Source organism: Leptonotus elevatus, chromosome 9 (assembly GCF_054856555.1).
Source record: "Leptonotus elevatus isolate MCC_2025b chromosome 9, RoL_Lele_1.0, whole genome shotgun sequence".
Taxonomy (NCBI): Eukaryota; Metazoa; Chordata; class Actinopteri; order Syngnathiformes; family Syngnathidae; genus Leptonotus; species Leptonotus elevatus.
Genome location: NC_141247.1, coordinates 24,249,532 through 24,271,635, shown reverse-complemented (window position 1 = coordinate 24,271,635; position 22,104 = coordinate 24,249,532). Strand labels below are relative to the sequence as shown.

At 42.1% G+C, this 22,104-nt stretch overlaps 1 protein-coding gene across 2 annotated transcripts in view; it reads right to left on the bottom strand.

The window, feature by feature from the left end:
• Positions 1-13,617, bottom strand: part of zic6 (zic family member 6) — a 106,191-nt gene extending 92,574 nt beyond the window's left edge. For both annotated transcript variants that reach the window (XR_015096048.1, XR_015096047.1), the window contains exon 1: positions 13,280-13,617. The gene's annotated coding sequence lies outside the window, so the exon portion shown is untranslated. The remainder of the gene's footprint in view (positions 1-13,279) is intronic.
• Between the last annotated feature and the right edge of the window lie 8,487 nt (positions 13,618-22,104).

Sequence of the window (22,104 nt, the reverse complement as noted above, 5' to 3'; positions counted from 1 at the left end):
CGAGGGGCTTTTTTTTTTTTGGCTTAGGAGCCAATAGTTCTCAGGTCCCATCTAAGGTCCGTCCACACGAAAGCCAGTTTCAATGTATCCTCACAAGTTTCTTACCGTTTAGGCCGTTCGTCCACACGATGGCGCGGTTTCGGAGCTTGAAACCGATCACTTTTGAAACCGGGCTCCAGAGTGGAAAGATTTCAAAACGCGACCCGTACGCGTCCGCCTGGACATTATATGCAGGATACTCCTCCAGTGATGACGTAACGGTCGCAGCCGTGTCGTAGTTGTTACGCGCGGCCTCCCTAGCTTGCTTATGCAGCTAAATATTTAGCTTCTTTAACCACCCGCCATTGTCACTTCTCCTGTGTTCGACTTTTTCATGTTGTTCCGATACATGCAAAGCCATGTTTGTTCTGTAGATTGCAATAAAGTTAGAAAAAAAAAAGTGTCCGTCTTCTTCGCTGATTCTTCTTCTACGCTTTCCGTTAACTCCCTGTGGCTGCGCTACAGCGCCACTCCATGGCTTGGCATATACATTACAGCCGTTAAACATCCTCAGCGTCTTCTTTTGGACACACGCAAGTCTTGAAATGTTTCTGTGTGTACGACATTTGTTTGAGGAACCAAGCCGGCTTTGCCTCCGTCTGGGCGGGGCCTAAGATTCTGGGCCCATATAGTGGTCAAAGGTCAGGTCATTGCATTCTTTGTTGCTTGTTACTAGCGTTCAAATGCGACAACGTCATCATCATCCCTCCAGCACAACTTTCGAGCTTCTACGCTTTCCGTTAACTCCCTGTGGCTGCGCCACAGCGCCACTCCATGGCTTGGCATATACATTACAGCCGTTAAACGTCCTCAGCGTCTTCTTTTGGACACACGCAAGTCTTGAAATGTTTCTGTGTGTACGACATTTGTTTGAGGAACCAAGCCGGCTTTGCCTCCGTCTGGGCGGAGCCTAAGATTTTCGGCCCATTTAGTGGTCAAGGGTCAGATCATTGCATTCTTTGTTGCTTGTTACTAGCGTTCAAATGCGACATCATCCCTCCGGCACAACTTTCGAGCTAGAAGTGGCGATTAGATCTGATGACACAGCGGGGATACTTTGGTTTGTCACATCGTATGAAGCCCCCCCCCCCCCCTTTCATTTTAAGGGTGGCTGCCCTCAAGGTCGAGATTAGAAGCACGGCGTTCAGAGCAGACTACTGAGGGCAGAGCGCATTCGCTGGTTCCTGGCAAAGGTTAAAATGAGCGAGACATTTCAGGTCAGCAGCCATTTCCCTCGCCGGCTTTGAAGCCGCCGCGTAGCAGAACGTGAACTATAACGCCGCAGACGCATCGCACCGGAAACTGCACCCACGCGCGATATCATCAAAAGCAGACGCGCTACCGATTGTGGGTATCACGACGAGATGGGGCGCCTGCGAAAGGAGAACATAAAAATGCATAAGCTCAGGACATCAATCATGGCTTTCCATATGCGATCCATTTCCACGCCGTCGCCACGACGCTGCTTCCTGACAACTATCCTCAAACACTCACACAAATATTATGTAGGTCACGTTAGCGTGCCGTGACAGATCATCGGGTGTGCCTTGAGAAATGATTTCACCTAAATGGTCTGAAAATTATTTATTTTTTTGTTTTTCTATTCAGTTCGACAGTATCTGTGCTGTATTTTACTTGAGCGTCTTTTCGTACTCGGGCCCAAGAGATTAATCGGTCGGCCAATTTAATCGGCTGATAAGCGCTTCTACAGTTGGCAAAAATCTGCTAATTTTGTATGAGAATTTCTTTTCTTTCTTTTTTTACACATTGCAACCGAAGACAAAGATAATGACAAATATTCCCGCACCCAAAAAAAACTATTTTTTGCAGATTTATCTCCCTGTTGTAAAGTTCAATAAATAATACTTAAGAACAAAGAATCATAGTCAGATGTCCATTTTTTGTACCGCTTGTCCTGACAAGGGTCGCGGGGTTGCTGGAGCCTATCCCAGCTGGCTTCGGGCAGTAGGCGGGGTCACACCCTGAACTGGTTGCCAGCCAATCGCAGGGCACACAGAGACAAACAACCATACTCGCAATCGCACCTATGGACAATTTGGAGTGTCCAATTCACCTGCCATGCATGTTTTTGGAATGTGGGAGGAAACCGGAGTACCCGGAGAAAACCCACGCAAGCACGGGGAGAACATGCAAACTCCACCCAGGAAGGCCGAAGGCCGGACTTGATCTCACAACCTTTGCACTGGGAGGCGGACGTGCTAACCAGTCAGCCACCGTGCCGACGTTCGACGACGATGTTCTTCCTGTTATTCATATTTTTTGTTGTAGTAAGCGGTAAAGGACCAAATAAGAACTTATTTCATTCATGAGATATTTCGATTGGTTGGTTAATCTGTTAATCGGAATTTGATTCTGCCAGATATCGGAATCAGCCGCACAAAAAAAAATCCATTATCGGTCGGGCCCTATTTTGTAGTTAAGTAAAGGAGTTGAATCGGTACTTTGACTTTAAGCAGTCTTTTTTCCCGCAAGTATCTGCACTTACACTTCAGTCCACGTGTCAGTACTTTGGCCACCTGTGCTTCTCACGCGTTTCGAACGACAACCTCCTCTCTCCTCCTTTTCCGCTTACTCGCCCAGTCACCGCCACATTAACAGCCACCTTTCTTTTTACGGCGCTCTCACCTCCCTTGTAAAGCGGCGATTTACACGCGGGGCACTAAAAAAAAAAAAACAGCTTGACGCAAACAAACGTATTAAAATCACAAATGCTGAGGTGTTCAAAGTTGCAACAGCGCCGGGGCTCATTTATGGGGGCCACCAAAACTCGCAGGTTAATCACCATTTGTTTGTTTTGTTGTTAGCAGGATTACGTGGAAGCTACCGGATCGGTTTGCGTTGAAATTTGCAGAGGGTTTGGGCGTTGATAACAACATTGACATGAATAAAGGTTTCATAACAATGTTTTTTTCTTTCCTTATCTGTTGAATGGGTTATTTTTCAGGGTTTAGGCGCAATTGTAACTGCATGCATTTTATCTTTCACTTTCGCATGTTAGCATATTATAAGATACTGTAACTCAATTTCATTATTTATATACATATATATATGATATGTTTATATACGCAATATTGACAATAGATACTGTAAATCATAGATTAAAAAGTCAAACTTGACATTACTTGTACATCAGACAGCAACACTATTCATATAAGATGTTATGTTGCCTTAAATTGTTTTTATATACAGTTAATTTTCATTTAATCTGCTTCCCATGTGAACCCCCCCCCCCCCCCCAAAAAAAAAACACCCACCCTTAAAAAGACCACCTTTGGTGCTCTCCAAAGTGAAATCCATCCCTCCTGAAACCAATTTACATTGTAAACACCATGCAAATGATGTTTGCCGTGTTGGAGGTCCGAGGGTTGCATGAGTAAGGGTAGGGTGTTGGGTGGGGGTGTTCTTCCTTGGACACCACACACACACACGCACACACACACACAAACATTAAACATGGCACTACACCCTGCACCCACTGCTGGCATGACCCCCCCCCCCCCCCCCCCCCGGAGTCGGTGCCACCTCCTTGACCTCCCCCGACGGACTTGTCAAAGGGAATTTAACATGAGGCTTCCAAATTCCTGTGAGGTGATAATTATTGTAGCTGCTGACAGGGGGTGGGGGGCATCCAGCTCAGAGTAAACAAGCAGTGGGTGCCTGTTCGAACCCGCCACCCCCCCACCCACCACACCGACAGCATGCTCGGCCGTGACCTGTGTAAATGATGCCATTAGGCCCCGTGTGACAGTGTGTCACCTACGGCTGTGACAATTTGGCGTCTGGGCTCCCAGGTGTCTTGATTAAAAACTCACACACTATTGGATAAGCAGCCCTCACACACACACTCACCAGCATATATTAGGGGGTGGGGCTGGGGGGGGGGGTGTTTGGAACCGCTTTATAAAGATTATGAAAAATTGAGTACCACTGTGTTATACTGTTGCTCTGAGTCCCACTCTGCATCACCGTCGTATGGTGTTCCTCAGGGTTCAATTTCGGGGCCCCCTTTTTACTCAACGCACTTTTAATGAACCAATGGTTGTTTGAAAGTGCTCTATAAATAAAGTTGAGGTGAGTCTACCACAGGTGTGAAACAAAAGGTCCAAGGGCCAGATCCGGCCCACCACATCGTTTTATGGAAGGAAATTAATTGTCGACCTCGTTTTTCATTATGACCGAAATTGCAATTTTCTTCTCATTTAACAAATATTACAAGCATTATTTTCAACAAATCTCTTCTTAACACTGAACACTAGATTTTAGTATTTTATGGACGCTTTCACGTTCGTCTTGCTGGTCGACGCATTGTTTTGTTTTGGTGCTTAACTGGGAGCTGGAATAAATACATTTGATAACCGACATCAAAAAATTGTGAATTACTGTGCAGTGTCTGGCTCAAAAGTACAAAGTGTCGTTGCACCATTTACCAGCACCCGTTTTGAATCCGGGCAAGAAGAATGAACAATTGTCAAACAAATGATGACAGCCATTTTGAAAGTTTTCCTATACTCAAAAAGTAAAAGTTGTATTTTAGAGGCAAATTCAACCTTAAACATTTTTTTTTACAATAATAAGTTATATGTGACCTCATTCTGATTAATATTCCATTTGTGGAATATGAGTTATGCAGCAAAATCCAGCTGTTTTTATCCATCTCAGGGGGCGGCCATTTTGCCACTTGCTGTCAACTGAAGATGACACGTGTTTTCTGAAGCCGAGCTGTGATTGGTTGTTACCCGAGACCTGAGCAACTGTGATGTCATTTTCACTCGACAGCAAGTGGCAAAATGGCCGCTTTCTGATACTGATTAAAAAAAAGCTGGATTTTGCTGCTTAACTCAGAATATCATATTTAGACTCGAGTGGGGCTGCATAGAACAAATTACTGTCAAGAATTTTTTTTTTTTAGAGTCGACTTCCCCTTTAAGTGAGCAGGATAAAGCAGAATAAACATTCAACATCCAAGTCTTGAGTTAAAGAACTCTATATAATAAATCATCAAAACACAAAATCAACACTTCTTAAGAAGCATTTGTAAAATGTGTGACATTTATTGTGGTAAAGAGCACACGGATCTCGTGCATTGTTGGCGGTGGTACGTTTATTAACGGGGCGGCGCTGGCAGCATGTTATTTCCTTGTCTTTTGCCCACATGTGGTTCAGCCCCCCCCCCCCCCCACCCCCCCCAACCACACACCAAGACTTGGTTGGGGAGGTTATAAAAGTGGAAGGGGGTGATTAAGAGGCAGGAATAATGGCCGCCACAAAGCAAGGAATGCGTTTAACTGCCACAACGGCAACGCAATACGTCTTCATCGGACGACCGTGGTCAATATCGCAAATCATCTTCTTTTTGGCTCCCTTCTCAGAGATGGTAAAACATGAGAAGGATGCCACTGGAGCTGCACGATTTATGTCCAAGGCTGACCCGGCAGGATTCGGGCCTGGAGAGTCGCTCGAGCCGCGCTGACCCGCATATCAGTTCTACATTGTCGGACTGGAGCAGATCCTTGTAAATCCGGGATTAGAAAAGTTAAATATACAAACGCCTTCGCCTCTCGCCGCTCTGGCACGGGCGCGGGCGAGGAGACGAGACGGTCGGTCAGGCAGTCGGCAGAGTTTCCCGTCTGTAAGCAGGCCCAAAAACTCATCACTTTTGGTCACGCCTTCTTTTGGGGTTCTGTGTGTCGACCCGATGGCCGCCTGCTGTAACCGTCAGCAATCAGGTTGCGAACCCCGGATGAGGCCGCGTTTCTTTTGGATAATGGAACATTTTCAACGCTTTTTTGGCCTGGACAACCGCAAGCAAATTGCATTTTCAGTGCTGAAAAGGACTTGTGGGGTTTGCACGTACTCATTTTTAACATCTTCACCAAGTTATGAAACTTCAGAGAGATGTGCGCTTCCCGCTCTTTTAGACTGTGTCATCATTTTTGTAAACAATATGCGGCAGGATATTACAATCAAATGGATGCTATTTTGTCGAGCGTCTTTCTTGTGCCTTCACATTACTACATGTTTAAGCCATGAAAATATATTCACACTTAAAGCTTATAATGCGCTGGAGTCGGGCCGAAACCATGTACCACCAAAAGCGTCCGTTTTTATTAGCATTGCATCGTCAACAAGACAACAAACCATTTTTGACACTTTAGATTGGTCAATCATTTGTCAAAATGACACCCACACGTGTGGACCAATGTTATGTTAGTGAATGACAACTAATGAAATAACTAAAACAAAAATTAACGAAATAAAATTAAAAACGAAAATGCTTTTTAGAAAAATAAAATTAACTGAAACTACATTTTATGTTTACAAAACTAACTATATCCATCCATCCATCCATTTTCTGTACCGCTTGTCCTCACAAGGGTCGCGGGGGTTGCTGGAGCCTATCCCAGCTGGCTTCGGGCAGTAGGCGGGGTCACACCCTTGTACTGGTTGCCAGCCAATCGCAGGGCACACAGAGACGAACAACCATACTCACAATCACACCTATGGACAATTTGGAGTGTCCAATTCACCTGCCATGCATGTTTTTGGAATGTGGGAGGAAACCGGAGTACCCGGAGAAAACCCACGCAAGCACGGGGAGAACATGCAAACTCCACCCAGGAAGGCCGAAGCCCGGACTCGATCTCACAACCTTTGCACTGGGAGGCGGTCGTGCTAACCAGTCAGCCACCGTGCCGCCAAAACTATCTATAATTTAATTTAATTAATTAATTAATTAGTAATTAATTTCGTTTTAGCCTTTGGTAATTAACTATTTCTTATGTGATTTTAAGCATATTTATTTAGATATTACCCAGAATAAGGACGTTTGAAAGTGTGTCATTCAGAAGTGAGGTCATCGAGCAGCAGCAGATAGAAAAGCACATTCAGATGACATCATTCCTCGTCGACAATTTTGCATGCTTGACTTTTGGCTCCACGACTCGACTCGCCTGCTTCTCCATTTAACTCAGCCGAAATGCGACGCTAGGTAAGAAATGCATTACCATGGTGTTTATTAAAGATTGCGCACAAGTAATACACTTTTTTCTTTTAAAAAAAAAACAACAACTAATACTCAAACTAAACATTAAAAAAAAATAATAATAAATAAATAAATAAAGGTGATCAAAACTAACTGAAAAGTAATTAAAACTAACTAAAATGAAAAATTCCAAAACTATAATAACCCACACGTGCGGACTGACCAAAAGTATAGATTTGTGAAAAAAATAAAATTTGCCTAATTTTGGCTTACAAGGTTTCGGCCCGACGCCAGCGAATGGTTGTAATATAACCCACCAAGGTCTCTGAGACAACGAGGCACTCTAAAGCGGACACCCCACAACGAAACACCCATCCACGTTGGCTGTCACTTTTTTATCCCTTGCTCCTCCACTATATCTCCATGATTTGCACGCACTCGAGGCAAACAACGATGCGCTCTAAAGCACTAAAACTACTACACGTTTCTCAGTCGTTGCACTTTTTCAAACTTGTATAATGTATGTATAATGTCTGAATTTACTTTACAAGGTCTTAAAGTGCATCCACGTCTTTGTAAATCTGTGGACAAAAGCTGAATTTAACATTTACACGTAGCGCTAAGCTTGAAAATGATCGGCCACGGCCACCCCGCGTCATCTGACATGATGGGCGGAGGCTTAAGGAAGGGGCGGGGCCACGCATTCAGACGGTCGCGGGTCATACCGCACTCCCAGCGAGCATCCATACCGCCAGCCGAAGACTTCCTCGTACATGCAACGTTTTTATGAGCAAACCTGTACGCACGTTGCATCCGTTGTGCGTGCATTGTGTGTTTGTCCCTAATTGAGAGGTAAGCAAAAAAAAAAAAAAAAAAGTTGCCTTTAAAGTAGGCCAATAAAGCTCCTGGCTGTAATGTTAAACACCTGCCCATAAAGCCCAGAGGAATGCTAAATGAAAGCCAGTTTCAGATCCTGTCTCCTGTCTGGGGTCTCACGTCAAGACAGCAGGATTTGTAATGGCTGTAACCAGGATTATTGAGTTCAAGCAGAACAGCCAGGAAGTACACAGCCAGGAAAAAAAAAAAAAAAAAAAAAAAACATCACACGCCGGACAATTCTGCTCCCATAACGGACGCTACAATGGCTGGTGGATTATTCCTCCATGTAATTGCACAGAAGAATCAATGTGACAACTTTTAGCATCAAATATGTCACAAGCCATCACGGCGGCATTTCTTCACCGCCGCTTTTACGGCCCACTGATCAAAGCGCCTCACGGGGGTGCTGTATAATAGTCGCGGACACACCAAAAAAAACCTTTCTTTGTTGGAGCGTGAGCTAGACGCGCTATGACAGATGACCACCGCCGCTGCAAACACGTTGATCCTCTGACCCCCACCAACGCACAGTAGCGTGCACACGCAAAGGCAGGAAGAGGCTAGCGGCCGGCATGTGACGTGACCCCGCAGAATGCGGCCATGATGTGGCGCGGCCTCGTCTCCGGTTTCCATTCCCTGACGCCCGCTCTCCTTTTGCACCTGTCGGGTGCCAATGGACCCCCCGTCCGCTCACTGTCACCACAGACGATATACGGCCCCGGCTCCGTCGTCTCCCGTCCGCCTAATTAGTCCCTAACTGGCCGCTTGCTCTTCAGGCCCAGCTCGCGCGGGCTTTCCCACTGATATGTACTGTGTATATATTGCTGGCCCATACACGCCCATGCAAGCCGTTGAAGCCACAGGGCGGCCATCTTGCTCTTCCTATCTCGCGAGCAGACTACTGTATAAACTGTATGTATACGTTCAGATTAGACATATACAGCTCGTAGGCTTTTAGTATAGGGCCGGGGGGGTGGTCACTATTTTTTTTCAAAAGTGGATGTATGTGCTGGTTTGAAGACCCGCTTTTTTTTTTAATCGCTCTGTTCCTTAGACCCCAAAATTAGATTTGGCAGAAGCATCTTTTGTTGCATTACAGTTATAATTCTTTAATTAAAAAATAAATAAATACAAGTTTCCTCCTGTAAACATGAACTCATTCAAACCCAAAAACTTATAAATATGTTTTTAATACTGTACTTTGTCCTTCACTCCCAAAAACATATTTATACGTTTTTTTTAAAATGCTAGAACATACAGAAGGCTTTGATGCAGTTTCTGACATGAAGAGATTGCTTAAAGCAATGGTAGTTATTGCAAAAGAATGACCAGCAGGCGGCAGCAGAGTATAAGAGATCAGCCAGGGCCATGTTGCAACAAGCTCTTTTTTTACAGTGTTTTCACTGTGAATAAATTGCTGCAAAACGGAAATAGATAGAAAAATATATTTTCTCCTTTTGAAAGAAATGACTCTAATCTTTCTTTTGGTAGGTTCCATGTTTAGAATACAATATTATATGGGCTTTGCAAATTCAGTCAAAATCCAGTTGCTTCAGTGAAAATGGCTGGGAGTCAATGAGTTAAGCATATAATTGATACATGTATTTAAGGCAAGTTGTAAAATGTATTAAGTCCTCTTGTTTAAGTTGAAAATATTTAAAACATCATAAATCATGCTGTTTCTTAGAAAAAATAAAAAATAAAAATAAATAAAAATAAATAAATAAATCATGCTGTTTCTACCAAGTACTGCCTTAAATGTTCTCTAATTTCGATACTGTAAATGTATAGAATCGCATGCCGAGCAACGTTTCTTGGGAGTGGTAATATGGCGGCCAGTAATACATACAGATCAGTGGCGTCTCCTCTGAGCGAGAAAGTGGAAGCAAAGCATTGACTTCCTGTATCGCGGGGCCGCCCCATTCACCCGGGAGAGATTAGGAGCCGGCGTCTACACGCAAGCCTCGGATAATGAAGCTATCAGTGCGGACGGGCGACAGCAGTGTGAGTTACCCACACAGACACACACACACACACACACGGAATCGTGCAACTTGGCCGCACCTAGAGAAGAACACGTGCATGTGTGTGTGTGTTTTTGCTATTCATGCATTATTTCACAGCGCAGCAGGGACGGCTACAATGTTGAATGTGGCGCCCATTCACAAGCTGCATATTGGGTATCGACTGCATTCAGTAAAAGCTGTATTATGTCATTTAAATATAGAGAGTGACGGCTCCATTTGAAAGAAAAGCCTAAATATCCCTGCATAGCATTTGTCCTTAAAACATGTCGATTCTTCTCATTTCTAATTCCTGATTACAAAACGTCCAAATGAGGATGCTGTCGGCCACCGTCACACGTAACGATACCTTGAAATAAGGCCAGGTATTGACCCGTTAGCGATAGCTGGTATTAGTACACCCATTCCTAGGAAAAAAATATTTATACATTTATATATATATATCCCCAAAAAGTTTGAAAAACAGGAACCTCCAATAAGCGTTTTCCACGTAAAATAGGGTTTAAAAATTATTGAATACATTTTTAAAAAAATCTGTTTTTCACCGCAAAAATGATTACTGTGGGAAATTAACAAAAAAGAAGGTGCTACGGACGAGACATGGGCGCCGTAAAGTCAAAACGACGCAACTCGAGGACTCCCTGTAAGCTGCTGCTTAAAAGTTTAAAATTCGACAAGTATCAATGCTATTAGTTAGCCATGCCGTTTTGTGTTGTGTTAGCATTAAGCTAGCAGAAGGCAAAGCTGTGTAGTTATTTTGATAACACAACGTGTCATATTCTTTGTTTCCATTTTTCCAACGTGCCTCTCAAGTCACCACTCTATACAGCCTTGACGGAATGAAATCACTGCGCACATATTTTCTCCCTTTTCTCAATCCGCAAGTTACCGAAAATACGACGCGTTGCAAGGCGCAAAGTCGCCGGCGAGCAGTAGCCGTGCGAGCGAGCGAGCGATATGACGGCACCAGTTTGAAAGTGGAAGCCGTGCCTCTGTAAGGCCATAAATAATAATTATGAGCAGTTAAATATGACCTCTGCAGTGAGGCCCAAGTGCTGCAGAACAGCAGGTGCTGAGGTTCCGCCAAAGTTCTTTCCATTTCGGGGTTAGGGCTTCCACTGGGGGCAACTGTTTTATTGACTCGAAAGAGGCTGTTAAAGCATTTGCGTGAGTACAGTTTGTATTCAGATCTATTTATACGATCACATGAGCTTCTATTATTCGGGGCAGCTGATACGACGCAATGATTTGTACTGCAAACTGCAGACTGCTCAGAAATTGCTGACAGAAATGAATGAAGATGAACAGATACAATTAAGAGGGAGCACAGCAAAGGTGGACAAATATGCAAATGAACAGCATGTGATCTGACATCATAGCAATTTGATTGGACGCTGCAAATGCTTTGACAATTTCATGACATCATTGCTGGATTCACCATGAAGGCTCAATATTACATAACCAGACGTGTTTGCGCCAACGCCGTATGCATGCCAGCCGATCTAAAAATAGAACTTGTATGAAAACATTACATTTGACAGTATTGTACTTCAAAGTTAAATGCAACTGAACTGGACTGGAAAAAAATGCTGTAAGATGACGCTAAAAGCACTGGCTAATAGGAAAGTAGTAATTGCTGTCAAGGAAGTATGTTGAACATACTAACATACTAGCTGAGCTAAGTTTATCCTGGGTTGCAAGGGAACGTTTTAAAGAGTCATTGCCTCATTTGCATGAAACGTTATTAATTAATATATGACATCTTTCCAAAAAATGTACCGTTCATTTTTGTCTCTTTTGCAGCCCAAACACAAATCCTCCTTTCTGCCTGCCATGATATGACAGGGTTTCTAAAAGTTGCAGCAAATCTAATTTAATGCAATTTTGAATGTAACTTTACACTAATCTAATGCCCACGTCAAACTCATGTATACACACACACACGCACATATAGATACATATTTATATAAGCATATCATCGCTGCTTTGTGAAAAACATATATTAATTTTTTCCCTATTTTTTACATTTTTGGGATGTAATTTTATCCCGAAAACATCAAAATGTTTAAAAAATAATAATAATAAATAAATAAAAAATTAAAAGACAAAAATGCTGTTTATATACTAGGGCTGTCAGTTGATTACTTCTTTAAATCATAATTAATAGCATGATTTTCATAGTTAACTCTTGATTAATCCGAAATTAATCACATCTTCTTTTTTTTTTTTAACAATACAATATTTTGGTCCAATTTTTCATACTTTTGTCAATTGACATGGACAAATATGGCTACCAAATACAAATGTGGTTGTATCTTTTAGATCATTGATATAGTAACACTATAGTAAGTAATTCATAAAGTCATTTGAAGTTAAAAAGATATACAGTACTTATTTTGAAGGAATATGAAACATCGAGTCATAGATGTGTATTGAGGTAATTTTTCTGCCACTAGGTATCACTAGTGTTTCATGTTGGACATTGGTGACAGGAACACTACATTTTTTATTTTCAAATTCAGAGCAATTGGTGTTTGGAACATGAAGAACTTGTGGACCATTTTTTTAAAAATACTTGTCACCAGTCTCCACAAATACATATATTTTGATCACATTTATTATTGCAAAATCATGTGACGCTTGCACAACGTTGCATTTAAAATAAAGCATGAACAACTTCAACTGCATTTAATTTGTTATTGCCCCTGGGCATCGTATTCAATGCCATTTAAAGGCCTTGATTTTAACCAAATGCATTTAATAACTTTGAATGCTTTTAAATGTCCCGCGGAAACCCCCTGTTTGAATTTCCATCCTTTGTAATCCATATTTTGTTGCACGAGTAGTGAAAGTGAAGGCGCTGCGTGCCGAGCAGCCCGCCGACAGCCTAACGTGAGAGAGCAGACATCACGTGACTGCAGCACTTTCTGTCTGGGTGCACGTCAGGGTCTGACTGGCTCTTCCTCCCCCGGTGAGGAAGAGGAGGGGGAGACACACGCACACGGCTGGCGAATAAAAACACAGCATCCACATGCATGGCGAGGCGCACGCCGGACTGCCGTGCAACTCGGATGCTGCGGGGAGCAGACGGAGGAGAACGTTCAAACGAGACGCGCGCCGATTATTCATCACAGCATCTCTCATTCCGATAAGCATCTCTCACAATCAAAACAAGAATGCTCTTCGTCATCAACGCGCACGACAAAATTGATATTCCCCACGCCAGTTCTCATCGCGACGGACACGAGACGCGCAAAGTGCGTCGTATGAGAAGTTGCATGAATGGAAAGAAAGAAAGAAAGAAAAAGAAAAAAGCATCCAGTCAGCGACTCACTCAGCCTCCAGCACGCGCGTCCGTCCGGCTGCTCCGCTCGGCGTCATCCTTCCTCCGACATCCAAAACAACAACAACAACAACAACAATCCAGCGCTGGACATCCGACACGCACGCCGTCCTGCGACTGTTATTTCTTTCTTTCTTTTCTTTTTTTTCACTTTTCAAGTCCCGCTGATGTCACTTCCTGTGAGGACGGTGCAGGAGGATGCGGAGGGAACAGAGGTCACAAGTTCACGGCAGAGGAGGAGGAGGAGGGGGATGCGGAAAAGAGGAGAAGAGATTATAAAAAGAGTGAAAATGAAGGAAAAGGATCATCGCGGCCATGCGGGCTGCTTCCGACTGTGCGCTATACGTTTTATATAACACTCGCGTTTACATCATCCCCGCTCCCACCCACTTCAACCGCCGTCATGCGCCTGCGACTTTCAATTCCTGGTCCTGATTATTCGCTTCTGGGTGGCGGGAACGTCTCTTTGGACAAATATGATCCACACTCATATAATACAGTCATGCCCCTCAAATCATCTTTCCCCATTCAACTGAATGGAAATGACATTAATCTGTTCCAGTCTACCCAAAAAAAAACAACACAAATGGAAATCTCTAATACTTTACAAGAACATGCAGTAATATGACATTAAGATTAAAAAGAACAAATACAGATTTTGATACATTTTGTGCTTCAATTAAATGGACAAAGTGCTGTTCATTCTGGTGTTCACACTTGGGAGCATAATACTACAAATGGATACAGTACACTCTAAAAAGCTATGGCTCAAAAATGGATCGATCCTCTACTTGGGTCAATATAAGTCAAGAAATGGGTCTTTTGGGGTAAAACAACTCATAAATATTGGTCAGATCCTATACTTGGGTCAAAAGATTTATACAAAACAACCCAGAAAGTTGGGTCAAATTAACCCATAAAGTGGATCGGTCCATTTTTGATCCATAATTGGGTTACTTTTGACCCAGCAGTTTTTAGAGTGTATATAAATTGAGGCAGTCCTCAGCAGTAATATTAGTCTTTTTTGCAGCGGATAAAGAATATATGCTTAGGATTATTGTTATATTGTCCGTTTACATGTGTTGCGCCACTTGTTAGCATTAAACGAAATAAACGTCCCTTCGGTAAGTTGTTTGAAAAACAAAATGTGTAATTCTCAGTCTTATGCTTAGTTTCTACTAAGAGTGGAAATTGAAATTATGAATTTGTTCAATCAAACTTTATTGGGATAATGCGTTCATACAAAAAAAAATGTTGCTCAAAGTACTTTACAAAATTAACAACTCCAACCACAAGGGCACAGACACACAAAAAAATATTAAGTTTAAGAACCGTTGATTCTCCCACATTCCTTTTCATGTGTGGAGTTTGCATGCAAACTCAAACTGGAGAAGAAGAAAAAAACATGCAAACAGAAGAAGAAAGAAAATGACATGTAGGGCCTCATCTGGCTCATAGGCCATGAAGTTGAATTTTTTGAAACGTAGGTCGATTGTTGGCATGTCTTTCAATATTTAAAGCAAAGCCGTCAGAAAATGGACAAATTTTCGTTAAATGATCTCCAGTTGTTTTAATCCAAGCAGAACGAGACCAAGTGTCAAATACAAAATGAATGCACCCACAGGGAGCATGGCGAAGAACCCGAAGCCCTCACAAGCACTGAACTGACCACGTCATAATCGGCTAACCTGACCGAGCCAGCTTGTCAAACAATAAGCGTACCTTAATCAAGTGTCTTTGTGACGTTTGATGAAAAGCCCTCCCCTCACACTGGCCTCTGCTCTTTTACCTTTGAACCCACACCCAGCAGCTCATCTCTGATCTACACGGGGTCTCGTCTCGCATCCCGCTCAGGCCACAGTGATGGATGACCACCAGCATGCCAATATGCACAATATTTCAATTTCCTGCGTCCAAGAAAGAATTTGGGAGGTTGCGAGAAGTTCAGCATCTCAGTGTGGTGCCTCCCGCTCGCACCACAATTTACTGGAGAGCACCAGGACCAAAACATCGGGTTGGAGAACATTCCAGAAAGTCGGGACCCCCCCCCCCGCTGCCTGATGGACGGCGACGCCCACTTTGACACCAAGGCGAGCGAGTTCATTGTGGAAAACTATTTTTGGGTGATTTTTAAGTTCAAATTCTATTGGGACTGATGAATCAATAGTTTTAAATCTTTTTTTTATTATTTTATTGGGTTATGTAAATTTTTGTTGTAGTGTAAAAAAAAATAAGCGTTTCATTTATGTACCTGTAGTAGAAATTGTGTACAACTTTATTGGCTGGAGAAGACAAGCCCCGCCCCCAACGCACAAAGTAAACAAAAAGTTGGTAAAGTAGTATGTAATTAAACAGAAATTGTAACTTTTGCCGTTAGCTTAATGGTGGCAACACACTCCCTTTTGTCCATTATTATTTTATTACAATCATTTTATATATGGAATGATTTTGTTTTGTCTTCCTGTATTGTGATTTAGCGTCACTTTTAATTGTGCCCCAATTGTGCTCAACTACTAAGTTGACCTTGTCTCTATTTCATATTATGCTATTCGAACCGTGAGAATTCATTATAAGATATATTGGTTGGACTTGTGTAATATTTATTTTTCCAGCAAATTTGAAATACAATTGGTGGATGTTTTCGTAGGTTAAAATTAGCACAAAAAAAGTTTTTTTCCCCACATTCAAGTATTTACCTTCAAATTGGAGCTTTTAGTAGCTACTGTAAAATGTGCAAGTCGCAAACTTTGTCAAGGCAAAGCTCATGCTGATATGGAGGACTTGTATTCTTAATAAACGGTCAAATTGGGTTACGCAAGAGCAAGCAAGGCATGCAGATAGGAGGTTGTGGTGTGTGTGTGTGTGCGTGCGTACTAGAGGCCATGACACTCCATGTCTGCGTGTGGGGATGCGTGTGTCGTGTAGTAGTTTCTGATTGGTTGTGGCTCCGCTTTAAAGGCCGGCTATTGGTGGGGTTGAGCGAGACGGGGTTGCAGCATGCAGGGGGGAGGCTGCGAGGCACGCACTGCGACCTAGTGGAGGGAAAGCGAGCTTGCTCGGGGGATGTGTGCGTGTGTGACACATGAAAGAAAGTGTCGTGTGTGTGTGCGTGTTGTTTTGTGAATGGATGTGTGTCCATGTATAAAATGTGTGATGGGGGCGCTCAGGGACATTGTATATAAATAAACACACACTCTCTATCTTTATGTTCAGAAGCGCACTCCGTGAATCAGAACTCCACGCATGGAAATTTATCTCCAACAAACACACACACACACACACACGCGCGCGCTTTGCAACCCGTTTGATCTCACGTCCTCAATGCATGACGAGTTGTAAAAAATAAACATAAATAAAGACGCAATTCTTAATAAGGCGCCCACACGTACGTTCGCTAAATAAGCATGCAGGCGTTTGTTGTTCCAACAAACTTGCAGATGCACATTGGCTGCTTGTTCACTCCCCCCCCCCCCCCCAAAAAAGGCGGGAATCAAACCTGCGCATCTTTGGTCACAGGGCGCAGCGTCACATACTCACGGCTGTACCGTTTCAAAAATTTGGCCCATAAGAGTCTAAATAGTAGGGACACGCTCAGTAGCTTTGCAAACTACAACCATAATAATGAACAAATCTTAGCTTAAGGCTAACAAACGATGCGCTAATGAATAGCATCTGTTTCACGTTAGAACCCAAAGAGCAGCAGCTATTTGACGACAAATAGTAAAGCAATACGCGAAAATAAAGCAATACTCACAGATATATTCTTTATCCTCTGCAAAGACCGATTAATATTGCCGTTTATTGCGCATGTACTGTATAGCACCCAGGACTGTGCTATACCACCCCCTGGTGGCCGAGCTTCATACACCAGAAGGCGTCGTTGGGGCTGGGGAGGGGGGAAAAATATATTTATTAAAAAAATATTTATTAACTCAATGAAAGCTTGGTTTATGCTTGACGCATGTACGTTCCGTGCGGAAATGAGAATCAAAACAAACTTGCAGCCTTCATACTCTTTGCCCATGATATAGTCAATCTTCTCCCAGACTATAGGGGGCAGTGAAGAGCGTCTAAGTGAACAACAATTAACCTCAATTGAAGTAAAAAAAAATAAAATAAAAAATAAAACCAAAAAAATGCTTTATTGTGATACATAGTTTTTACTCGCGGTTATCTGTCATCTTTTTTTTTTTTTGTAAAGCACTAATGGTCTCAGTAAATTAAGTATTGGTAAAAAGTGGTACCAAACATGCAAATGAACATGAAAATGTTGATACCTTTCAGTTTTGCTTGCCCTCTGAGGTGTACCTAATACGGTGGTCCATTTTGCATTTTTTGGGGTTATGGTCATCTGCTTGATGGGAAAAGCATCACGCAACCCCCCCCCCCCCCCCCCCCCCAAATAAATTCTGATGACCCTCCCCTTCCAGATGTATATCGCAGAGGAGATTGCAGGGATTTAAGAGCTGATAAAGAAGCGGGGGCAGACGTGGATCTGTTTTTGTGTGTGTGTGTGTGTGTGTGTGTGTGTGTTGATGCTTCCACCAAATTTTGGGAGATTTTTAGCCGAATCCCACCAGCACTGCACGAGCCGCGGCCCATTTTGCCTTGAAGCGGATTAATAATGAATTAAGGCACACACACATACACAGCCCCCCCCCCCCCCCCCCAAAAAAAGATATTCATGCATGCTAATGCATCCATTATTTATAGTGTGAGTGGAGGCAAGCCATAGAGGTGGCCACATGCAAGTGGGCGGGGGGGGGGGGGGGTGGGGTGTCTCTTCAAGGCTTCTGCGAGCACTGGAGCTCGGATTGGGGCAATAGGCTGGTGGGGGTTGGGGGGGTTTGGGGGTTCCCCTCTGCCAGACTAGCAGCTCGTGCATCAGGAGAGGGCCACCAAATGTGGTTGGGGGGAGGGGTGGATTAAACAAATAAATACATGATAAGAAACAATCATGCCAGAGAGCAGAGTGGAGACAAAGAGCCTAAAAGGGGGCGTGCGTGATGGGAGGCGGGGGCTCAAAGGGTTACACCAAGTCAGGATTTTACTGTCTGGACTGGCCCCTTCTTGAGCAAAAACACAACTTTTACGGATATGGTGACGACATCTCATCTCTTGCAGTCGACTCTAAAAACAGTTGGGTCAAAAATAACCCAACTTTGGGTCAAAAATTGACCAATCCTCTATTTGACTCAACTTTGAGTCAAGAAATGGGTTTTTTAGTGTAACATTTTAGTGTAAAACAATAAACATTGGTCAGACCCTTTACTTAGTTCAAAAAATTGGGTAATTTTGTATGAAACGACCCATAAAGTTGGGTCAAATTAACCCACCGTGACCCAACTTTTTTTTTTTTAAGAGTGATTGATAAGAAGATATGTGCATTGCATAAAATAGTCTGAAAGCAGTTTGGACATTTATGAGAATAAAGGGATTGCTACATTTGACTATTTTAGACTAAAAACACTAAATTAATTAATTAAACACTAAATTAACACCAATTATTATTATTTAATGGTGTTGTTCCCGTTTCTACACTCTGAAAACAGTTGGGTCAAAAGTAACCCCAATAAGGATCAAAAATGGACCGATCCACTTTAGAGTTAAAAAAAAAAAAAGGGTCTTTTAGTAACATTTTAGTGTAAAACAATACATATTGGTCAGATCCTTTACTTGGGTCAAAAAATGGGGTGATTTTGTATCAAACAACCCAGAAAGTTGGGTCAAAGTAGAGGATCGGTGCATTTTTGACCCATAGTTGGGTTACTTTCGACCCAACTGTTTTTAGAGTGTATGAAAATGAACAACGGAAGACCGCAATTGTGGCACGTGTAAAACATAGCAATAAAGAAAATAATGACGACAAATCATTTCACAAATTCTGTCAGGATATGCAAACTTGCGTGCGCGACTCAAAAAAAAACGGAATTCAACTCAAACTCAACTCAAAGGTTCAGTGTGAAAACTTCAATCGTATTCATACTAAACAAACTCTAAAAAAATGAGAACTCCGCAGCTCCAAGAGACAAATGTGACATGCAGAGGTGAGAGGACGGAGGAAGTGGCGCAAAGTTCTTTTCATGTGCACAGCATGCCAGCTATGTGACGGGCCGGCCGGGCGGCACTGAGGCGCGTCGGCTGATAAGATAAAGAGGTGGCACGAGCCAGATGACTTTCCCAGCCGACTGATCCCCGTATTAGCATAGATACACACGGCCATCCACGTGCTGCCTCATCTCCATAGATATGACCGGGGCCTTGCACGCCAGCAACACATCAGGGCTTCTCAAGCGGGGGTGTCCGCACCCCTGGTGGTCCGCCGGTTGCAGCGTGGGGGTCGACAACATAATGACATGCATATGGGGACCGGCGTGACAATAAAACAAAAGCCCGATAAAAGCAATTATTTCCCTTGATTAAAAGATGTGTTTTGATTGTGACGTATTGCATAAATCTGCTTTCCTTCAATTAAAAAAAAAATTATAACAAAATGTGTGGTGCTTTGAGATACAAGTAACCCAACTTGAAAGCTTTTCAATTAGGATATGAGCTGTAATTTTTTTTTTACAAGCAAAAATTGAGCATCTACCACTGTAAAGGTGGCAGTAAGCTCAATTTCACAGCAATTTGGCAGGTGGTGAAAATTTTTTTTTAAGTCACTTCCAGTTCAAGCTTACTGCCAAACTAATCATAAAACAAAAGGAAATGTTAAACCACTTAGCTTGATGCTAACAAAGAATCAAGAACACCACAGGCTGGCTAACAAATAGCATATATATGCGGGGTGGGCTCTAAACAGTGTTGCCACAATTACCTTGAGAAAGAAACTTAACTTATTACTTACTTTTAAAAGTAACTATCTTAGATTGTAAGTTACATTATTATTTACTTTAAAATCGTAGATTAGCAAAAACTGACACTTAACATAAGCTTTACATAAACAAAGAAAAAGCAGATAGAAAATAAACAATAGAGGACCTAATATTGAACCTTGAGGCACACCACATGTTAATCTATGAACTTTAAATATGCATGTATTCAAACCAAACATAAAACTTCTCTCAGAGATGTCGGATAAAAATAAAAATAAAACGTGTGTGTGCATCACCAGACGTCAGCCAGATATTTTCGTCTATTTTAAAGAATGCTACTGCACCAAAAGCAGCACTTGGATCCAACAGTACCAACAACTGTTAATTTATGTCAATCAAGATTACTTTTATTGCTTTATTACTATTTTTTTCCCCAAAAAATGTTGCTTTAAAAATGGCAAGTTTAATACTCCTATAGTTCTTTAAAAGGGGCCTTACCAGGAAAGGGAGCAATTCATAATCGTTTGAAAGATCTTCTCCAAACAGTCTATAAATTGTGGTTGTTTTTTAAAGTGAGGTTGTGATAGGGTCCAGAAAGCAAGTGTGACATGAATAAAAAATGTTATCTATAAATCATCAAATGGTTGTAATGTCTTCATTGTGGTTATCCGAACTGCGTCCAACCCTGCTCAGGCTACTTAGGCGCCATTGTTTGCTATTCTCAATCTGTGCGTGCTTGAATCCACATCTGTTGGCGATGTGGCCAATATCTGGGCTAAGAGATTATCAGTGTGGCTTTGCAAAAAAAAACAGTTTGACTGGGATTTCAAAGTGCTGCCCCCCGTATTATACCCGCGACATGCCCCACAAGTAAATCCCCTAATATGATGGCACTATGAGCGGATCACGTCGTTTTACATGAGCTGCAGGTAATAGCCCCCCCCCCACCCCCACCCCCCCCTCCCAAAATCCCGATTTGGATGTTTCCCAACAAGTAGCACCAGAGGCGAGACCTCCCTGAAGGCAACGTTGAACTAAGCGTTTTTGCATTGTGCAACCATTGCAACCCCCAAATACAAGCAAAGCCACATTGGTGGTTTTTTTGAATACCCAAAAGTCAACCGTGTACAAGACGAGCCATAAAGATTGGAATGATGTAAAAAAACAACAACTCCGTTTTCATTTGCCACCACATGAGTCGCCATTTGTTGCGCCCACATTGGTTTTTATTTGTCATTTTTACGACAAATACAGCAGCTTAATTATACATGCGACCGGCGCAATAAAAGCGCAAGCATTAACAAGCATCTTGTTAACACACAGGACCTGCTTTGAAAGCAATTTTTCAAAAACGCTTTCACTCAGCATTTGTCTGATGTGGCACATTAGCAACATTTAGAGCAAATTACACAAAAAAACCTAACATGGCTAACAATAATGCACTGTAATTAGGAGACCATTTTGTCGCAGTTAAAGCATTTAACCAAAATTTAAATCAGAGAACTAAGGTATAGATATTTTCAAGCAAACAGGATAATAATGATTACCAAATAATAGCAATGAGTACAAAAATATATATTTTTTATATATAGTTGTATTCCTCCCACACATTTTAAACACATTCAAATTGTTCTTGCCTTTGTAATTCTGTTGCCATGTCATTTTGTTAATATATATAAAAAAAAAAAAAATTAAAAATAAATAAAAAATAAAAATAAAAATAAAAAATATTCTTTTTTTCCATTACGCTGCGCATCTTCCAAACAAACTCAGTGCTGCCCAGCATGTTGTGGCATTATGTGGTACTACACTATATATTCAGACTGGTCTGTAAGAACTCTTCCATCCATTTTCTATACTGCTTGGTTCACTGTACTACTGTTAAAAAGTTAACCTATGTAATATCCTAATTTTTTAAGGATTTTTTTTTAACCACATTAACATTGTCTAAACTTCATTTCTTATTAATTTAATGTTAACGTTTTTAGTTGGGTTTTTTTA